A 9,688-nucleotide genomic window follows, 5' to 3' on the forward strand; every position below is an offset into this window, starting at 1 on the left:
AGGTTTGGTCCTGTATAATGTACCGGCGATTAGATTGGCTGATCTTTAAATAGCTCTCTCTTTGCAGCAGTCTTCGCTTATGGCCATTCCACCCTGGCTATGCCAGATCATGTCTGAGCTCGGAAACTAAGCAGGTTTCGGCCTGGTTAGTAATTGGATGGCAGACCCCCTGGTAATACCAGTTGCTTTAAGATTTTTGGAAATTTTTCACAAATTATATAATAATCTTGCAAGAAAAAAAGAAAGGAGTCAATGCCCCATATCTGAATCTTAGCAGGTATGGGCCTGGTTAGTAATTGGATGGGAGACACCCTGGTAATACCAGTTGCTTTAAGATTTTTGGAAATTTTTCACAAATTATATAATAATCTTGAAAAAAAAAAAAAGTCAATGCCCGATCTCTGAATAATAGCAGGTTTTGCCTGGTTAGTACTTGGATGGAAGACGGCCGGGAAATACCAGTTGCTGTAATATTTTTGGCAATTTTTACTAATTACATAATAATCTTGCAAAAAAAAAAAAAAAAAGAGTAAATGCCCAATCTTTGAATCTTAGGAGGTATGGACCTGTTTAGTGCTTGGATGGGAGACCGCCTCGGAATACCAGTTGCTGTAATATTTTTGGAAATTTGTACTAACTATATAATTATCTTGAAACAAAAAGAGTCAATGCCCAATCTTTGAATCTTAGCAGCTATGGACCTGTTTAGTGTTTGGATGGGAGACCGCCTCGGAAAACCAGGTGCTCTAATATTATTGGAAATTCATTACTAATTATATAATAATCTTTAAAAAAAAAAAAAAAAAAAAAAAAAAAAGAGTCAATGCCCGATCTCTTAATCTTAGCAGGTTTGGGCCTGGTTAGTAATTGGATGGGAGACCCCCTGGTAATACCAGTTGCTCTAAGATTTTTGTAAATTTTTCACAAATTATATAATAATCTTGAAAAAAAAAAGAGTCAATGCCCATTCTTTGAATCTTAGCAGTCATGGACCTGTTTAGTGTCTGGATGGGAGACCGCCTCGGAATACCAGGTGCTCTAATATTATTGGAAATTTATTACTAATTATATATAGGGGTGTGCATTGGCACTGCCCTCACGATTCGATTCGATTACGATTCACCAGGTAACGATTCGATTCAATTCGATTCTACGATGCATTGCGATGCATCAAAATTCTACTGCACACAAGGCAAATTTTTCATCAGTCATGAGGCAAAACAAGCAGATATTAAACAACAGATTTTATTGGCTGCTATGTGTCTCCTGTATCTTTGACATAAAAGTTATTAAATTAAATTAAATGTAATAAAATAAAATAAAATGTAATTAAATAAAATGTACTAAATCAAATTAAATGGTACAGGGTATTGGATATGGCATTTTCATACCTGAAAATGAAAACAATCAAAATCACTGCTTTCAGTGCTTTTTTTTTTTTTTTTACACATCTTGACGGAGATGACAGGGCACTTCCTGAAGTCCTGTGCAAATATTAAAATAATAAGTAACACTATTTTAACAACAACCACCCAGGAATAAAAATATTCAGTGCAACAACACACAGTAACCACTTATTACTGTGAAACTTTTTTCAAGTAGTTAAGTAAAGTGCAAATTATTCTCAACAAAACAGCAGCTTAGCAGCTATATGACAATGACAATTATATATGCCTGCCCCCTGATCCTACCATCACATCAGCTGCATACAATCGGTAGCTTATACCGGGGCTCAATTGTTTCAAGCATGTGGCAAAACCCCACATTTTCTACCACAGAATAGGGTCGTAGATCCTTCGCTATAAAACATGCCACCGATCGTGTGATCCTCTTTGCTCTCTGGAAGTTGTGTGGCAATGTTGATCAGGATACCAATGATCAACATGGTTCGTGAAGTTAGCTGTATTGCCAACGTGCTTAATTTTAGTGTGGCAGATTTTACACACCGCGTAAGACGTGTCTAGTGTCCCATTCACTTCATAAAATCCGAAATGTGCCCAGATGTCCGCTTTCCAAGCTTTGGGCGCGTTTTTTATAATCCGTCTATCACGGTCATCTCCCTCCGCCTCAGCCATCTTGCTTGTTGTTGTTGTTATTCTCCCGGAACCGGAAGTATTTAAACTTCACAACTTTTTTGTCCGCCAGAAAATAAACAGTGACATAATCGATTATGGCACTTTGCCGCATCGATGCTGAATCGTTCATGCCCCGCATCGCGATGCATTGCCGAATCGATTATTGTTGACACCCCTAATTATATAATAATCTTAAAAAAAAAAAAAAAAAAAAAAAGAGTCAATGCCCGATCTCTTAATCTTAGCAGGTATTGGCCTGGTTAGTGCTTGGATGGGAGACCGCTTGGGAATACCAGGTGCTTTAAGCTTTAGGGTTTTCTTTCCTACTTATATAATGTACCGGCGATTAGATTGACTGATCTTTAAATAGCTCTCTCTTTGCAGCAGTCTTTGCTTATGGCCATACCACCCTGGCTATGCCAGATCATGTCTGAGCTCGGAAGCTAAGCAGGTTTGGGCCTGGTTAGTAATTGGATGGGAGACCCCCTGGTAATACCAGTTGCTTTAAGATTTTTGTAAATTTTTCACAAATTATATAATAATCTTGAAAAAAAAAGAGTGAATGCCCAATCTTTGAATCTTAGCAGTCATTGACCTGTGTAGTGTTTGGATGGGAGACCCCCTGGTAATACCAGGTGCTCTAATATTATTGGAAATTTATTACTAATTATATAATAATCGTAAAAAAAAAGAGCCAATGCCCGATCTCTTAATCTTAGCAGGTATTGGCCTGGTTAGTGCTTGGATGGGAGACCGCCTCGGAATACCAGGTGCTGTAAGCTTTTGGATTTTCATTCCTACTTATATAATGTATGGGCGATTTGATTGGCTGATCTTTAAATAGTCTTCTCTTTGCAGTATCCTTCGCTTGCGACCGTAACAACCTGGCTATGCCTGATCTCGTCTGCTCTCGGAAGCTAAGCAGGTTTGGTCCTGTATAATGTACCGGCGATTAGATTGGCTGATCTTTAAATAGCTCTCTCTTTGCAGCAGTCTTCGCTTATGGCCATTCCACCCTGGCTATGCCAGATCATGTCTGAGCTCGGAAACTAAGCAGGTTTCGGCCTGGTTAGTAATTGGATGGCAGACCCCCTGGTAATACCAGTTGCTTTAAGATTTTTGGAAATTTTTCACAAATTATATAATAATCTTGCAAGAAAAAAAGAAAGGAGTCAATGCCCCATATCTGAATCTTAGCAGGTATGGGCCTGGTTAGTAATTGGATGGGAGACACCCTGGTAATACCAGTTGCTTTAAGATTTTTGGAAATTTTTCACAAATTATATAATAATCTTGAAAAAAAAAAAAAAGTCAATGCCCGATCTCTGAATAATAGCAGGTTTTGCCTGGTTAGTACTTGGATGGAAGACGGCCGGGAAATACCAGTTGCTGTAATATTTTTGGCAATTTTTACTAATTACATAATAATCTTGCAACAAAAAAAAAAAAAAAAAAAAGAGTAAATGCCCAATCTTTGAATCTTAGGAGGTATGGACCTGTTTAGTGCTTGGATGGGAGACCGCCTCGGAATACCAGTTGCTGTAATATTTTTGGAAATTTGTACTAATTATATAATTATCTTGAAACAAAAAGAGTCAATGCCCAATCTTTGAATCTTAGCAGCTATGGACCTGTTTAGTGTTTGGATGGGAGACCGCCTCGGAAAACCAGGTGCTCTAATATTATTGGAAATTCATTACTAATTATATAATAATCTTTAAAAAAAAAAAAAAAAAAAAAAAAAGAGTCAATGCCCGATCTCTTAATCTTAGCAGGTATTGGCCTGGTTAGTGCTTGGATGGGAGACCGCCTGGGAATACCAGGTGCTTTAAGCTTTAGGGTTTTCTTTCCTACTTATATAATGTACCGGCGATTAGACTGACTGATCTTTAAATAGCTCTCTCTTTGCAGCAGTCTTCGCTTATGGCCATACCACCCTGGCTATGCCAGATCATGTCTGAGCTCGGAAGCTAAGCACGTTTGGGCCTGGTTAGTAATTGGATGGGAGACCCCCTGGTAATACCAGTTGCTTTAAGATTTTTGTAAATTTTTCACAAATTATATAATAATCTTGAAAAAAAAAAGAGTCAATGCCCATTCTTTGAATCTTAGCAGTCATGGACCTGTTTAGTGTCTGGATGGGAGACCGCCTCGGAATACCAGGTGCTCTAATATTATTGGAAATTTATTACTAATTATATAATAATCTTAAAAAAAAGAGCCAATGCCCGATCTCTTAATCTTAGCAGGTATTGGCCTGGTTAGTGCTTGGATGGGAGACCGCCTGGGAATACCAGGTGCTTTAAGCTTTAGGGTTTTCTTTCCTACTTATATAATGTACCGGCGATTAGATTGGCTGATCTTTAAATAGCTCTCTCTTTGCAGCAGTCTTCGCTTATGGCCATACCAACCTGGCGGCGATAGAGAGTGATTGCGAAGGTGTGTCTGATTGCAGTTGGAAGAGAAAGGCTCTTCTAAAGCTTTATTTTGTATTTTACTTTTTTCTGTTTATTCTGTGGGAGGAGATTTGGGTTTGTTTTGGGAAAAAAGCCCACGTTTAAGCTCCAAGCAGTTTATCTGCTTGGAGGCAAGCTTTTGTTTGTGCTTTTTTGTTTACAAAAATGGATGGACCACATGGTAAAGATCTGGCAATGGCAGGAGGACTAGAAGAACGTTTGGAACCACATGGAGCAGATAGATCATCAAGAGAGGCAAATGGAGGAAATATGGATCATGGAGCACAGAGGGGAATCAAGCAAAGAGTGGATTATCTGAAAGAAGCAACGGTGGTGTTGGACTTAAAAGGAAATAAGGAGGTAAAAGCTGTGGATATCATTAAAGTAGTTTCAGAGAAGATTGGATTTGGTAAATTGCTGGCAGTGAGACCAAAGTATGGGGAGGAATATGAGTTGACTGTGGAAGATGCAGAACTTTGTGATGTATTATTGGATGGAATGGAAATAAAAGGTCAATTCTTCGAAATAAGGAGGCTGGAGGTAAAGGAACATATTGTGTCTTTTCTTCACTTGCCTGCATACTTGGAGGATGAAGTGATTGAGAACAAATTGAAGTTTTGGGGAGTTAATCCAATGACAAAAATAAAGAGAAGAGTCTATCCTGGAACAAACATTGCTGATGGAACGAGGTATGTGAAGGTTAAATTTCCAAAAGAGGTAACATCACTACCCTATAGTGCTAAATTTGAAACGGCAGATGGCACTCAGTACTTTAGGGTCATACATGATGGACAGCAAAAACTATGTCGGATGTGTATGCAGCCAGGACACATTTTCAGGGACTGTCCTGATTTCAAATGTTATGAATGCTTTGAGCAAGGGCATTTCGCGAAAGACTGTAAAGCTGATAAATGTCTGGATTGTGGGAAAGTATTCATAAGGTGTGACTGTGAAAGTGAACATGAAGAAGAGACAAATGATAAAACTGAACACGGTGAACCAGAGGAGAATATGGAGAGTATGGAAAGAGTCATAAATGAGGGAGAGGAAGATGGGTCTCTGAATGATAGTAAAAGTCAGGAGCAGGAAAAGGGGGGGGGTAAGGAGTTGGAGAGAAGAGAGGGGTTTGAAATGGTGGAACATATGATAGAGGGGTGTAGGGGTCCGGTGGATGTTATAATAAAAGAAAGACAGGAGGAAAAAAAGGAGAAGGAGCAAGTAGAGGAATGCATAGAAGTAAATTTGGAGGAGCTGAGGAGGGGAATGAAGAGAGGAATATTGGACACCAAAACATATGTAGGAGAAAGTAGAGAAAAAGGACAGAGAAGGAGAAGAAACTCAGGTACAAATGAAGATGGAGTTTTAATGGAGAATGTGGGAGAAAAGTATGAAAAATGAATGTTTTGTTGTTAATGGCTCTTTGTTTTGTTTCAATCAATGTGAGGGGTTTAACAAAAATTGATAAATTTGGGAAAATGAAAGCGCTATGCAAAAAAGCTGATGTGATATTATTACAAGAAACATTTTGGAAAGATGAAATGATTGAATGTTTTAAAAGAAGTTGGAGAGGAGGAATTTATTATAACAATGGTGGGGGGATTGGGAAAGGCGTTGCGGTTTTATGTAAAAGACACATGAATGATGATGTTGAAATCATATATCGGGATAATGGAGGGAAATGTATTATTGTGAAAATGGTTATAGGAGGGGAAAATGTTTTTGTGTGTAATGTACATGCGCCAAATGAAGAGGCAGAAAAGAAAATGTTTTTTAAGGATTTAAATGGTCAGATGGAGAAATGGGAAAATATTATTGTAATGGGAGATTTTAATACAGTTTTTAGTAGACTGGATATAGCGAATGATATGGTTTACGGGGAACAATGCTAGAGTTCTGCAATGCTTTAAAGAACATATGATAAATATGCCTGGATAATTAGGATTGTAAGTATAAGCGTATAATGGAGGGTGAAATTCAATAATGAATATAGAATGAGTGAATATGATAATGATGTGACACGCATTGGAATTTATGTATATGTCAAATGTGAAATTATTGAATAAAAAAAAAAAAAAAAAAAAAAAAAAAAGCTATGCCAGATCATGTCTGAGCTCGGAAGCTAAGCAGGTTTGGGCCTGGTTAGTAATTGGATGGGAGACCCCCTGGTAATACCAGTTGCTCTAAGATTTTTGTAAATTTTTCACAAATTATATAATAATCTTGAAAAAAAAAAGAGTCAATGCCCATTCTTTGAATCTTAGCAGTCATGGACCTGTTTAGTGTCTGGATGGGAGACCGCCTCGGAATACCAGGTGCTCTAATATTATTGGAAATTTATTACTAATTATATAATAATCTTAAAAAAAAAAGAGCCAATGCCCGATCTCTTAATCTTAGCAGGTATTGGCCTGGTTAGTGCTTGGATGGGAGACCGCCTCGGAATACCAGGTGCTGTAAGCTTTTGGATTTTCATTCCTACTTATATAATGTATGGGCGATTTGATTGGCTGATCTTTAAATAGTCTTCTCTTTGCAGTATCCTTCGCTTGCGACCGTAACAACCTGGCTATGCCTGATCTCGTCTGCTCTCGGAAGCTAAGCAGGTTTGGTCCTGTATAATGTACCGGCGATTAGATTGGCTGATCTTTAAATAGCTCTCTCTTTGCAGCAGTCTTCGCTTATGGCCATTCCACCCTGGCTATGCCAGATCATGTCTGAGCTCGGAAACTAAGCAGGTTTCGGCCTGGTTAGTAATTGGATGGCAGACCCCCTGGTAATACCAGTTGCTTTAAGATTTTTGGAAATTTTTCACAAATTATATAATAATCTTGCAAGAAAAAAAGAAAGGAGTCAATGCCCCATATCTGAATCTTAGCAGGTATGGGCCTGGTTAGTAATTGGATGGGAGACACCCTGGTAATACCAGTTGCTTTAAGATTTTTGGAAATTTTTCACAAATTATATAATAATCTTGAAAAAAAAAAAAGTCAATGCCCGATCTCTGAATAATAGCAGGTTTTGCCTGGTTAGTACTTGGATGGAAGACGGCCGGGAAATACCAGTTGCTGTAATATTTTTGGCAATTTTTACTAATTACATAATAATCTTGCAACAAAAAAAAAAAAAGAGTAAATGCCCAATCTTTGAATTTTAGGAGGTATGGACCTGTTTAGTGCTTGGATGGGAGACCGCCTCGGAATACCAGTTGCTGTAATATTTTTGGAAATTTGTACTAATTATATAATTATCTTGAAACAAAAAGAGTCAATGCCCAATCTTTGAATCTTAGCAGCTATGGACCTGTTTAGTGTTTGGATGGGAGACCGCCTCGGAAAACCAGGTGCTCTAATATTATTGGAAATTCATTACTAATTATATAATAATCTTTAAAAAAAAAAAAAAAAAAAAAAAAAAAGAGTCAATGCCCGATCTCTTAATCTTAGCAGGTATTGGCCTGGTTAGTGCTTGGATGGGAGACCGCCTGGGAATACCAGGTGCTTTAAGCTTTAGGGTTTTCTTTCCTACTTATATAATGTACCGGCGATTAGATTGGCTGATCTTTAAATAGCTCTCTCTTTGCAGCAGTCTTCGCTTATGGCCATACCACCCTGGCTATGCCAGATCATGTCTGAGCTCGGAAGCTAAGCAGGTTTGGGCCTGGTTAGTAATTGGATGGGACATCCCCTGGTAATACCAGTTGCTCTAAGATTTTTGTAAATTTTTCACAAATTATATAATAATCTTGAAAAAAAAAAAAAAAGTCAATGCCCGATCTCTGAATAATAGCAGGTTTTGCCTGGTTAGTACTTGGATGGAAGACGGCCGGGAAATACCAGTTGCTGTAATATTTTTGGCAATTTTTACTAATTACATAATAATCTTGCAAAAAAAAAAAAAAAAAGAGTAAATGCCCAATCTTTGAATCTTAGGAGGTATGGACCTGTTTAGTGCTTGGATGGGAGACCGCCTCGGAATACCAGTTGCTGTAATATTTTTGGAAATTTGTACTAATTATATAATTATCTTGAAACAAAAAGAGTCAATGCCCAATCTTTGAATCTTAGCAGCTATGGACCTGTTTAGTGTTTGGATGGGAGACCGCCTCGGAAAACCAGGTGCTCTAATATTATTGGAAATTCATTACTAATTATATAATAATCTTTAAAAAAAAAAAAAAAAAAAAAAAAAGAGTCAATGCCCGATCTCTTAATCTTAGCAGGTATTGGCCTGGTTAGTGCTTGGATGGGAGACCGCCTGGGAATACCAGGTGCTTTAAGCTTTAGGGTTTTCTTTCCTACTTATATAATGTACCGGCGATTAGACTGACTGATCTTTAAATAGCTCTCTCTTTGCAGCAGTCTTCGCTTATGGCCATACCACCCTGGCTATGCCAGATCATGTCTGAGCTCGGAAGCTAAGCACGTTTGGGCCTGGTTAGTAATTGGATGGGAGACCCCCTGGTAATACCAGTTGCTTTAAGATTTTTGTAAATTTTTCACAAATTATATAATAATCTTGAAAAAAAAAAGAGTGAATGCCCATTCTTTGAATCTTAGCAGTCATTGACCTGTGTAGTGTTTGGATGGGAGATCCCCTGGTAATACCAGGTGCTCTAATATTATTGGAAATGTATTACTAATTATATAATAATCTTAAAAAAAAAAGAGCCAATGCCCGATCTCTTAATCTTAGCAGGTATTGGCCTGGTTAGTGCTTGGATGGGAGACCGCCTCGGAATACCAGGTGCTGTAAGCTTTTGGATTTTCATTCCTACTTATATAATGTATGGGCGATTTGATTGGCTGATCTTTAAATAGTCTTCTCTTTGCAGTATCCTTCGCTTGCGACCGTAACAACCTGGCTATGCCTGATCTCGTCTGCTCTCGGAAGCTAAGCAGGTTTGGTCCTGTATAATGTACCGGCGATTAGATTGGCTGATCTTTAAATAGCTCTCTCTTTGCAGCAGTCTTCGCTTATGGCCATTCCACCCTGGCTATGCCAGATCATGTCTGAGCTCGGAAACTAAGCAGGTTTCGGCCTGGTTAGTAATTGGATGGCAGACCCCCTGGTAATACCAGTTGCTTTAAGATTTTTGGAAATTTTTCACAAATTATATAATAATCTTGCAAGAAAAAAAGAAAGGAGTCAATGCCCCAT

The 9,688-nt window shown here is 38.2% G+C and overlaps 4 pseudogenes; all 4 read left to right on the forward strand.

Annotated features, from left to right (window-relative positions):
- Positions 1-2,467: 2,467 nt before the first annotated feature.
- Positions 2,468-2,586, forward strand: LOC127964886 (uncharacterized; annotated as a pseudogene).
- A 1,408-nt stretch (positions 2,587-3,994) lies between these two features.
- LOC127962587 (uncharacterized) lies at positions 3,995-4,113 on the forward strand (annotated as a pseudogene).
- Positions 4,114-8,121: 4,008 nt separating this feature from the next.
- Positions 8,122-8,240, forward strand: LOC127964190 (uncharacterized; annotated as a pseudogene).
- Positions 8,241-8,894: 654 nt separating this feature from the next.
- On the forward strand, positions 8,895-9,013 carry LOC127962593 (uncharacterized; annotated as a pseudogene).
- The last annotated feature ends 675 nt before the right edge of the window (positions 9,014-9,688 follow it).

Source organism: Carassius gibelio, chromosome A3 (assembly GCF_023724105.1).
Source record: "Carassius gibelio isolate Cgi1373 ecotype wild population from Czech Republic chromosome A3, carGib1.2-hapl.c, whole genome shotgun sequence".
Classification (NCBI taxonomy): Eukaryota; Metazoa; Chordata; class Actinopteri; order Cypriniformes; family Cyprinidae; genus Carassius; species Carassius gibelio.